At 38.8% G+C, this 10,255-nt stretch overlaps 1 long non-coding RNA gene across 1 annotated transcript in view; it reads left to right on the top strand.

Annotated features, from left to right (window-relative positions):
* The window catches only part of LOC111725148, a 73,979-nt gene extending 63,728 nt beyond the window's left edge, over positions 1 to 10,251 (top strand). Inside the window, exon 3 of the long non-coding RNA XR_002773286.1 lies at positions 10,147 to 10,251. This is a non-coding gene — a long non-coding RNA (uncharacterized LOC111725148). The remainder of the gene's footprint in view (positions 1 to 10,146) is intronic.
* Positions 10,252 to 10,255: the final 4 nt, after the last annotated feature.

The following is a 10,255-nucleotide window of genomic DNA, read 5'->3' as shown; positions in this document are numbered from 1 at the left end:
AAAGAAAGAAAATGTAGTTCTACACTGTTCAGTTTTTACATGCCAGTATAATGCATACTTCACTAGAAACAAATCACAGTTAAGGCTTATTTGTTGTCTTTGAGCAATGTGGGAGGTGGAGGCCAAAGCCCAGATGAGTCACTGTTCCATCACTTAAGTTGCCTGTGAATGAAATCTAAACCTTACGATAGCAAATGTAGTTCTCATCCTAAATGCAAAGCCTTTTTCTCTGTTAATGTTCTGTTCTTTTGCAAACATTCACTTCTGTGTCATGTAATAGGTAAAATACTAGAAAAATTCTATTGCAATTGATTGATTGATTGAGACAGAGCCTCACTTTGTCGCCCTTGGTAGAGTGCCATGGTGTCACAGCTCACAGCAACCTCAAACTCTTGGGTTTAAGTGATTCTCTTACCTCAGCCTCCCAAGTAGCGGGACGACAGGCACCCACTACAATGCATAGCTATTTTTAGAGATGAGGTCTTGCTCTGGCTCAGGCTGGTCTTTAGACTGTGAGCTCGGGCAATCTACCTGCCTTAGCCTCCCAGAGTACTAGGATTATAGGTGAGAGCCACCATGCCTGGACTTCTGTTGCATTTAATTTTCAAAACATTGCTTTAAGGCACTTTCAACGCTTTTTGTGTGATATTCTTTTTTTAAAAATTTTTTTATTTTGGGGGATTCATTGAGGGTACAAAGAACCAGTTACGTTGAGTGCTTATGTCAGATAAAGACCCTCCCATGATAGTGTTCCTACCCCAAAAGGTGTACCACCACCTTACCCTCCAGCTCCCTTCCCTTTCTCTGCTCTCCCCATCCCCTACCGCCCACGGTGTGCTAAGTCATTAATTGTTCTCATATCAGAATTGAGTACATAGGATTCTTGTTTTTCCGTTCTTGTGATACTTTACTAAGAATAATGCTTTCTACTTCCAACCAGGTTAATACAAAAGATATAAATTCTCTATCTTTTTTAATGGCTATTCGAATAGTATTCCATGGTATACGTATACCACAGCTTGTTAATCCATTCCTGGGTTGGTGGGCATTTAGGCTGTTTCCACATTTTGGCAGTTGTAAATTGAGCTGTGATATTCTAAAGTAACTTTTAGTTGAGCACATTTATGTTGGTTTCTGCTTATCATTTGATTTAAACAAGTAAAACCCAGTGGCTCTACTGGCACAGTGTTGGGGAAGCCGAGAACCTTTAAACTCTTTCCTCTTTCTGCAAGTGAACAATTGACCGGACAAGGGTTGTAATTAGAGCTTAAGGGTTTAGTTGAGCTAATTGTCACTGCAGAAGTTCCTATGCCCTCTGATAGCTTCCTTGAAAAGTTGTTTTTATAGTTTAAAAACCCTGCTTGTCCTCAGTCTTTGATCTTTTGCTTTGATGCTCAAACAAAAGAGTAGGACTGAGGTTCTTGCTGGACTACCCCTGTAAAGGACAGGCACTCTAAAGAAAAAAAGGAAGGAAAAAAGAAAAGAAAAAAGTATACTAATTGCTTAGGGGGGAAATTCTGAATTTTGATCCTGATTCTGAGTCTTTCAGGATAATTTATAATCTGAGCTTTAGTTTTCTTATATTTATTTATTTATTTCTTATATTTAGAATGGGTAAGGCCTGCTACTCCAAAGACCCTTCCCCTTTTCACTTCTCTCTCAGTCTGGACTGTTGTGAGTAGTGACTCTATAAAGTAAGAGTGACTATAGAAAATAGGAACCAGAAAAAGATATGTGTGTGTGTTCATGTATATATACAGGGTCGTCATAAAGTTTGTCGCAATTTAAAATAGTTATTTTTTTTTTTTTTTCTTAGTGACAGGGTTTCACTCTGTCACCCAGGCTGGAGTACAGTGGCGTGATCACAGTTCACTATCTCCCTGGCTCAACTGATTCTTTTTTCTCAGTCTCCTTAGTAGCTAGGATTACAGGTGTGCACCATCATACCTGGCTGATACTATTTTTGTAGAGACATTGACTAGGCTGGTCTCAAATTCCTGGCCTCAAAGAATTCTCCTCCTGACTTGGACTTCTAAAGTGCTGGGATTACAGGTGTGAGCCACAGCAACCAGCCCAAAATACAGTTTTTTTAAAAAATTAATTTAGTAGCAGTTATTTTATTTTGTTTAAAATACCTCTATGAAAAATTTATCTGTTACCAGTTGGTGTTTTAGTTCCATTTGTTTAGCAACCCATATCACAATTTTAGGTCTGACAAAGGACATATTATTTTAATTATAGCAGAGTACATTTTTGTGAGTATGCCCTCTCCTTCAATACCCGCCTTAAAGGGTTGTTCATGAAGCTTTGAAGAGACAGACATCATTTTGTGGTTTTCATTTGACCATCCCATCAGTAAATTTTGTAGTAAAGGTCTTACAAACTAAGGGCTAGTTATACTAGACTTACATTGCTCTAATCAGTTAAGGAACCAAGTTTTCTTGATTTAGAGCTTTTATAATCTTTAATAATCACCTGAATGGGTTGGTACCTGTAGGGCAGTGGTTATAGTGCCAGCCACATACACCAAGGGTGGCAGGTTCAAACCTGGCCCTGGCCTGCCAAACAACAATGACAACTGCAACAAAAGATAGCTGGGTGTTGTGATGGGTGCCTGTAGTCCAAGCTACTTGGGAGGCTGAGGCAAGAAAATCGCTCATACCCAAGAGCTGGAGGTTGCTGTGAGTTGTGACACCACGACATTACCAAGGGCAACATAGTGGACTTTGTACCCCCCTCACCCAAAAAAAAAGAATTAGCTGAAGAGAGCATAGCCAAATGTAAGAAATGCTATTGATTGGCAAGTAGAAATGAATGCTACGTTATGTTCATTACTATTTTAAATACAGGCTACAATGAGATCTGGATAACTTATGGAGACTTTATTGCTACTTTGAGAAATAGTACGAATTGTTCTAAAGTAGTGATTCTGAGGGTGACCAGTGTGAAGTCCCTGTAAGGTGCTTTCACAATTTGTGCGGGATGATTTTGTTCTGGTTATTCTTTTTTTTATTTTTTTAAATTTTTTTTCTTTTTCTTCTTTTTTAGAGACAGAGTCTCACCTTATCTCCCTCGGCAGAGTGCTGTGGCATCACAGCTCACAGCAATCTCCAGCTCTTAGGCTTAGGCGACTCTCTTGCCTCAGCCTCCCAAGTAACTGGGACTACAGGTGCCTGCCATGTACCTGGCTATTTTTTTTATTGCAGTTTGGCTGGGGCTGGGTTTGAACCCACCACCCTTGGTATATGGGGCCGGCGCCCTACTCACTCTGGTTATTCTGATTGAGAGAAGTGCTCTGGTGCTGCCCTGTTCTGGTTATTCTGATTGAGAGAAGTGTTCCAATTGTGTCATGGTTAATGAGACATCCTGCAATGCACAGGATAGTCTTGTACACAGGTAAAAGTGTCTCAAAGAAGCATGATTTTTGAATTTCTTTCCCAGATTCAGGCAGGTAAAAAGCCTGCTTGTTATTATGTGAGCCCAGAGCTGACTTCTATGTCACATGTCAACATAATACAAAACATGTTTTGTATGATTTTAATATGTTTATTTTTCTGTGTTGGGAAAATGATGACACTACCTGGCGGTAGTATTTGTAGTATTTGATTGTCAGTACAACACATCTGGATCTGTCTACATTTGCAGTTGTCCTAGACATGATGATTTTGTGTGTAAATGGAAACTTCTGACTACTTCATTAAGTAGTGGTATGGTCATGTTGAAGCAGTTCATATACTAAGATGTATATTATTTTCTTTATATTATCGATAGGACATTTAGATGGGTTTATTTTGAAGTTAGGTCTATATTTGTAAGTTAAATTAATACTTTTACTTCAGATTATTAACATAGAGTATTTAAAAGGGAACATTGAATATGATGGCATTGAAAACCATTCTTTTATAGAATAAAGTGCTTGAAAATCTTGAGAATTAGTCTGTTAAAAGTGCTTTTATTAAAGTAACGTACAAATACAGCTTAGATGTTTGGCTATAATTATATATCATATGCCTACTTAGAGTGTTTACAAAGTCTGACAACCAATCTAACTCAGATATTAGTAAGTTATTAATATGATAACATCAAAGTAGGTAGATGTAACCTTGCAGTATTCTCTTTGATCATTTACTCCTGGTTGAGAAACGTTTCTAGATCTTTATTTAACACAGTACTGCTTTACAAGCATCTCCAATATCTTGCTGACTCATTAGAGTGTTTCCAGATCAATTGACATTTTGAATGTGAGAATTTTGTCCTTGAAATTGTAGATAGGGAAATTGATTTTGGAGATCGATATGTTCTTTTGTAAATGAGGAAGAATTTTTTTTAAAGCATGGGCAACTATAATACTAAAGGATAAAAATTCCCTTTATGATGTGCCTAAAGATGGTATAAGAAAAGTACTTAGCCAATGTGTTTGCCATTTAAAAAAATTTTTTTTTTTGAGACAGAGCCTCAAGCTATCTCCCTGGGTAGAGTGCTGTGGCATCACAGCTCACAGCAACCTCCCAACTCCTGGGCTCAAGCGATTCTCCTGCCTCAGCCTCCCAAGTAGCTGGGACCACAGGTGCCAGCCACAATGCCCAGCTATTTTTTGGTTGTAGCCGTCATTGTTGTTTTGGCGGGCCCGGGTTGGGTTCGAACCCACCACCTTAGGTGTATGTGGCTGGTGCCTTAGCCACTTGAGCCACAGGCGCCAAGCCTTTTAGATTTTAAGACTTTTTTTGTGAATAAAAAAAGTATAGATATAGAAAAGTGGGTAAAACATAAACATATAGCTTAATGAACTGTGTTCTGAAATGAGTTTCTATATTCCTCTATATTTAAAATGAGGATTATCCTTTTGACATCATGAGAGTTCCCTACCCAGTCTAAATTTAAAGGAGAATATATCTGGAGAATAGCAATTCTATAATCAAACATTAGAGACTGGGCACATGGCTCACACCTGTGATCCTAGCATTCTGGGAGGCCGGGGTGGGCATATCACTTGGGCTCAGGAGTTTAAGACCAGCCTAAACAAAAGCAAGACTTCATCTCCACTAAAAATAGAAAAACTAACCAAGCGCAGTGGTACATGCCTGTGGTCCCAACTACTTGAGAAACGGAGGCAAGAGGATTGCTCAAGCCCAAGAGTTTGAGGTTGCCGTGAGCTATGATGCCATGGCACTCTACCCAGGGTGACAGAGTGAGACTCTATTTCAGACCCAACCCCCCAAATTAGATTAAAAGACTTCATTTTTGGAAATGTGTATAACATTACTGAGATTGCAACACTGTGAGTGCTATACTTGTTATAGGTGAGACTTATTTCTTGTTCCTCTTAACCTTCCAAGAGTTCATGGGTTGGACACATGGTGGCATTAGGCAAAGCCTGATCTGTAGTTGGAGATGTAATCATAATTCTCTATGTTCGCTGATTTTTTTTTTCCTTTATTATTTTATGGAAAGATACATGCAGGGACTACCAAATATAGATCGAGATTTTGCAAAACTACATATGAATAGACTTGGATATGTGAGTTAAATCATTTCAATTTTCTTAAATTCTAGGAGATCTAGATATATGGCATCTTACCTATCTGTATCTTTGTGGAAGTTGTTTATGGTAATTCTTAGACTACATACTTGAAGACTATACTGTGGTCACATGGTTCAGTTTTTTCTGTTAACCATGATTTAAATCACATTTTAAATTTCTAGTATAATTGTTCTAGCAAAATGTTATAGAATTTGTCTCATTTATTTCTTCATTTAACCATAAGTAAATATATACTCAGAACTAAATAATGTGCTAGGAGCTATAGAGAAAGAGCTGAAAATAAAGAGATTGAGGAAAGATCAGTAAGCAGGAAGCTTTAATATAGTGTGCTCATGCTCTGACACAGATACATTCTGGGTGCTTGAGGCCCACAGAGGAGTATAGAGTAAGAGTTGGTCAGGAGGTAGGGAGGTGAGGGCATCCTTAGGAGAGGGAGTAATGTGTTTAAGAATAGAGGCAGCAGGAGTGACTGTGTGGGATATGCTGGCAAATATCAGTGATTCAGCATGACTGAACTAAGTATGCTATGTGTTATAGTGTTGAATGATTGGTTTAAAGAGGAAAGGAGGTAGGGGCCCAATAATGAATTTGTTCTTGTAATTTGTTTTAGATATAACCATTTAAAATCTGGGAAATTGATTCTGTAGGTTGGGAGTGGTGGTCAGTGTCTTTGAAAAGATAACTCCTGGCCAGGCGCACTGGCTCACACCTATAATCCTAGTATTTTGGGAGGCTGAGGTGGGTGGATTGCTTGAACTCATGAGTTCGAGACCAGCCTGAGCAAGGGTGAGACTCTGTTTCTAAAAAACAGCTGGGTATTGGGGTGGGCATCTGTAGTCTCAGTTTCTCAGGACGCTGAGGCAAGAGGATCTCTTGAGCCCAAGAGTTTGATCTACGACTCTACCACACTCTACTAAGGATGACTAAGTGAGACTTATGTCTCAAAAACAGAAAGAAAAGATAGCTTCTCTGGGCTCAGCACTTCAGAATGCCTTACCATTTCCAGCTGTTTGGTAAAGGTAAGATACTAGAGGGTTTTTTTTTTTTGAGACACAGTCTTAACTGTGTCACCCTCAGTAGAGTGCTATGGCATCACAGCTCACAGCAGCCTCTAACTATTGCGCTTAAGTGATTCTCTTGCCTCAGCCTCCCAAGTAGCCAGGACTATAGGCACCTGCCACAATGCCTGGCTAATTTCTTTTTGTAGTTGTCATTGTTGTTTGGGAGGCCCAGGCCAGGCTTGAACCCGCCAGCCCTGGTATATGTGGTTGGCGCCTTAGTTGCTGAGCTACAGGTGCTGAGCCAATCCTAGAAGATTTATTTTTATAATTTCATGTTCCTATATTATTGTTGTTATTCATTGGGTGATTTGGTTTCAGTTGTAAGAGTCTTGCTGAAAATTGACACTGAAGAAACCAGGGGCACGTATAAGTTCATCATGATTGTAATTCTGTGACAGATGGCTGTTTCATAAATACTTCTTAATTTTAAATGCTAACTTTTGTTTTTCCTTTTAGCTTTTGTTGGCAACCCTTAGTTAGACATAGTATTTACTGTGACTTGTTTAGAAGCTGGCTTTCTCCTCTGTCTTTGCATAGTGGTTTTGAATATAAGCGAAGCATGGTCCTTTTTTTTTTTTTTTTTTTTCTTAGAGACAGTCTTACTCTGTTGTCCACGGCATTAGCCTAGCTCATGGCAACCTCAAACTCTTGGATTTAAGTAATTCTCCTCCCTTAGTCTCTCAAGTAATTGGACTGTAGGCACCTGCCACAATGCCTGGCTAAGTTTTTCTACTTTTAGTAGAGATAGGCTCAGGCTGGTCTTGCACTCCTGAGCTCAAAGGATGCTCCTGCCTCAGCCTCCCAGAATGCCAGTATAACAGATGTGAGCCACTGCACCTGGCCAGCATGGTCTTTATAATTTGAAGAAGCCTGTTTCTATTTAGTGAGTACTTACTGAATGCCTCGCAAGACTGAGGAACTCTTTTACCCGAGATAATCTTCTTTTTTTTTTTTTTTTTTAAGGGACAGAGTCTCACTCTGTTACCCTTGGTAGAGTGCTGTGGCATCACAGCTCACAGCAACCTCCAGCTCTAGGGCCCAGGCAATTCTCTTGCCTCAGCCTCTCAAACAGCTGGGACTCTGAGATAATCTTCAAAGGTTGTAATGAATTGATGTACCCAACCTAATTCCAGAATTAGTAACTGTTAAAGATACCTGTGGTGATTTTGCATAGTTTTGTTAAAATCAATTTATAGGTCCTAAGTGGAAAGAGGGTTCTATACACTGTGGGGAGAGAAACAATACTTCAAAAAGTATTGTCCAGTTTCCCCCTCCTTGTCCCCTTTCCTCTCTCTTTCCTGTTTAAAAAAAAAAAGGAGAAGAAGAAAAAAATATATTTTTTGAGACAGAGTCTCACTATGTCACCCTTGTTAGAGTGTTGTGGCGTCATAGCTCACAGCAACCTCAACCTCTTGGGCTTAAGCGATTCTCTTGCCTCAGTGTCCCAAGTAGCTGGGACTACAGGTGCCCGCCACAATGCCTGGTTATTTTTTTGTTGCAGTTATCATTTTTGTTTAGCAGGCCTGGGCTAGGTTCGAACCCACCAGCCCCTAGTGTATTTGGCCGGCTCCCTAACCGCTGAGCTTTGGGCGCTGAGCCAAAGAAAAGAAGAAAATTTAAAAGTGTTGTTTATGTCCTCAGAACTATCGCTTGTCTATATTTAAATTTCCCAGATTGTTTCGAGGATAGTTTTTATAGTTGATTTGGTCAAATTAACATTGGGTTTTGCTGTGTCTCCAGTGTACTTTTATTCTTTAACAGCCCTTCCACTGCATTTGTTCTCCTTTTCTTGTTTTTGAAAAGCTTTGAGAAACCATATCATTTGTTTTATTGAAGACCCCACATTCTGTACTTGGCTGATTGCTTCCCTGAATTGTTTAACTTCTTTCTCTATTTCCTGTAAACTGGCAAAGAGATCAGATCTAGAGGCTTGATAAGATTTGGGTTTGGTATTGTTTAGAGCCAGGTGTACCCTACAGGGATGGTAAGTACTGGCCATAGTTTATGAGGAGACATATCATGTTTGGTGGTTCTACATTTATTTATTTATTTATTTATTTATTTTGAGACAGAGTCTCACTACGTTACACTTGGTAGAGTGCTGTGGTATTACAGCTCACAGCAACCTCTTATTCTTGGGCTTAAGTGATTCTCTTGCCTCAGCCTCCCAAGTAGCTGGAACTACAGGTGCCCATCACAATGCTCAGCTATTTTTCTTTTGTTGCAGTTGTTGTTGCTTAGCTGGCCTGGGCTGAGTTTGAACCCACCAGCCTTGGTGTATGTGGCTGGTGTAGTAACCACTGCTATGGCCGCCGAGCCTGGTGGTTCTCTTTTAGTGATGCTAAGATTGATCAGAGGGTTCACTTGATATGAACAAGATAGGTTTGTCCTAAAGCTTCTTATTCTTTTACGCTGTTATTTTCAGTATCTTTTAATTGTTCTTGCCTAGATTCATTATTTTATTAGAGATTGCAAAATGGTGATTTTTCTCATTATTTTTTATTTTGTACTTATTAGCTGAAGTTGTTTGGAAAATTAATAAAAAATTTATTTTCACCAATTTAGTTAATCTGAAGTATAATTAGTGTAAGCAGGATACATGTTTGATCTGCATTACACACCTGACTACTTCCTTATTATCAGTTTTCAAAATAATGAGGTGGTTTTAGCAATCTCTGGTGGTAAGCAGTGTCAGATTTGTCTTTTACATTATTAACTCATATCTTTACGTATTTGCTATGATTTAACGCATGGAAGCCATTATTGTTTTTGATGCTCAAAAAATGCTTTAGGTGGGTTCTATCTCTTTTGACATGACATTTTTCATTCTTTGAATAATTGGGGTTTGAACCTTGTTTTTTTTTTTTTAACTTTAACGCCTATGTTCTTCCAACTATTATTGTCATGCCTTTCTGAAGGAAGCCCTTCAGGAGTAGGAGAGACTTAAATTCCACAGTTTATGGGATAGGAATTCATATGAGGAATTTATTCCTCATGTGAACATAAGTCTAGCTACAAGGAAGGCAAAAGGTACTTGTGGCACAAAAGTACTGGACTGTGGAGTGGTGAGAGAAGCAAAGAAAAATAGACCATAGATGCAGCACAATAATGCTTAGGCAGTTGGTTGTGAGATTGATAAAAAAAATTATTCTTGTTGAGGATAGCCCATGATTGCCATTTTCGCTGAACTTTGCAGAGTTACTTGATGAGTGCTTTTACAGTGACCTGAATTTCTCAGGTCTTAAGGACTATAAACCTGCAGTTCTTACAGATGTCATATGCTTATCTTGAATTTGAATGAACGTAAGGGGGTGAATGTGTATAAATAAAATTAAAATTTGTGTAGTTATAATTAAAAGTATCTTTGTATAATTTATTTCTGGTAACTTAACTCTTACTTTAAAAAATAATTATCTTCCTGTTAGGTTATTTGTTATGTTGTCTGAAATCTAAGGAATAATTATACATTGCTGGGCTTTATCATATTTTAGTTTAAAATTTGGCTAATGGCTGTTTTGCTGTGTTTTACTTACTGATTTCTAGAGCCCCATGGTTATGAATGTGCTTCAGTTTCATAATGCCTCCTGCTATGGCAGACATCCTTGACATCTGGGCAGTGGATTCACAGATAGCATCCGATGGCTCCATACCT

The sequence above is a fragment of the Otolemur garnettii genome, unplaced genomic scaffold (genome assembly GCF_000181295.1).
Source record: "Otolemur garnettii isolate 467f Iridium unplaced genomic scaffold, OtoGar3 scaffold00032, whole genome shotgun sequence".
NCBI classification, from domain to species: Eukaryota; Metazoa; Chordata; class Mammalia; order Primates; family Galagidae; genus Otolemur; species Otolemur garnettii.
This window is presented reverse-complemented; position numbering and strand designations above follow the sequence as displayed.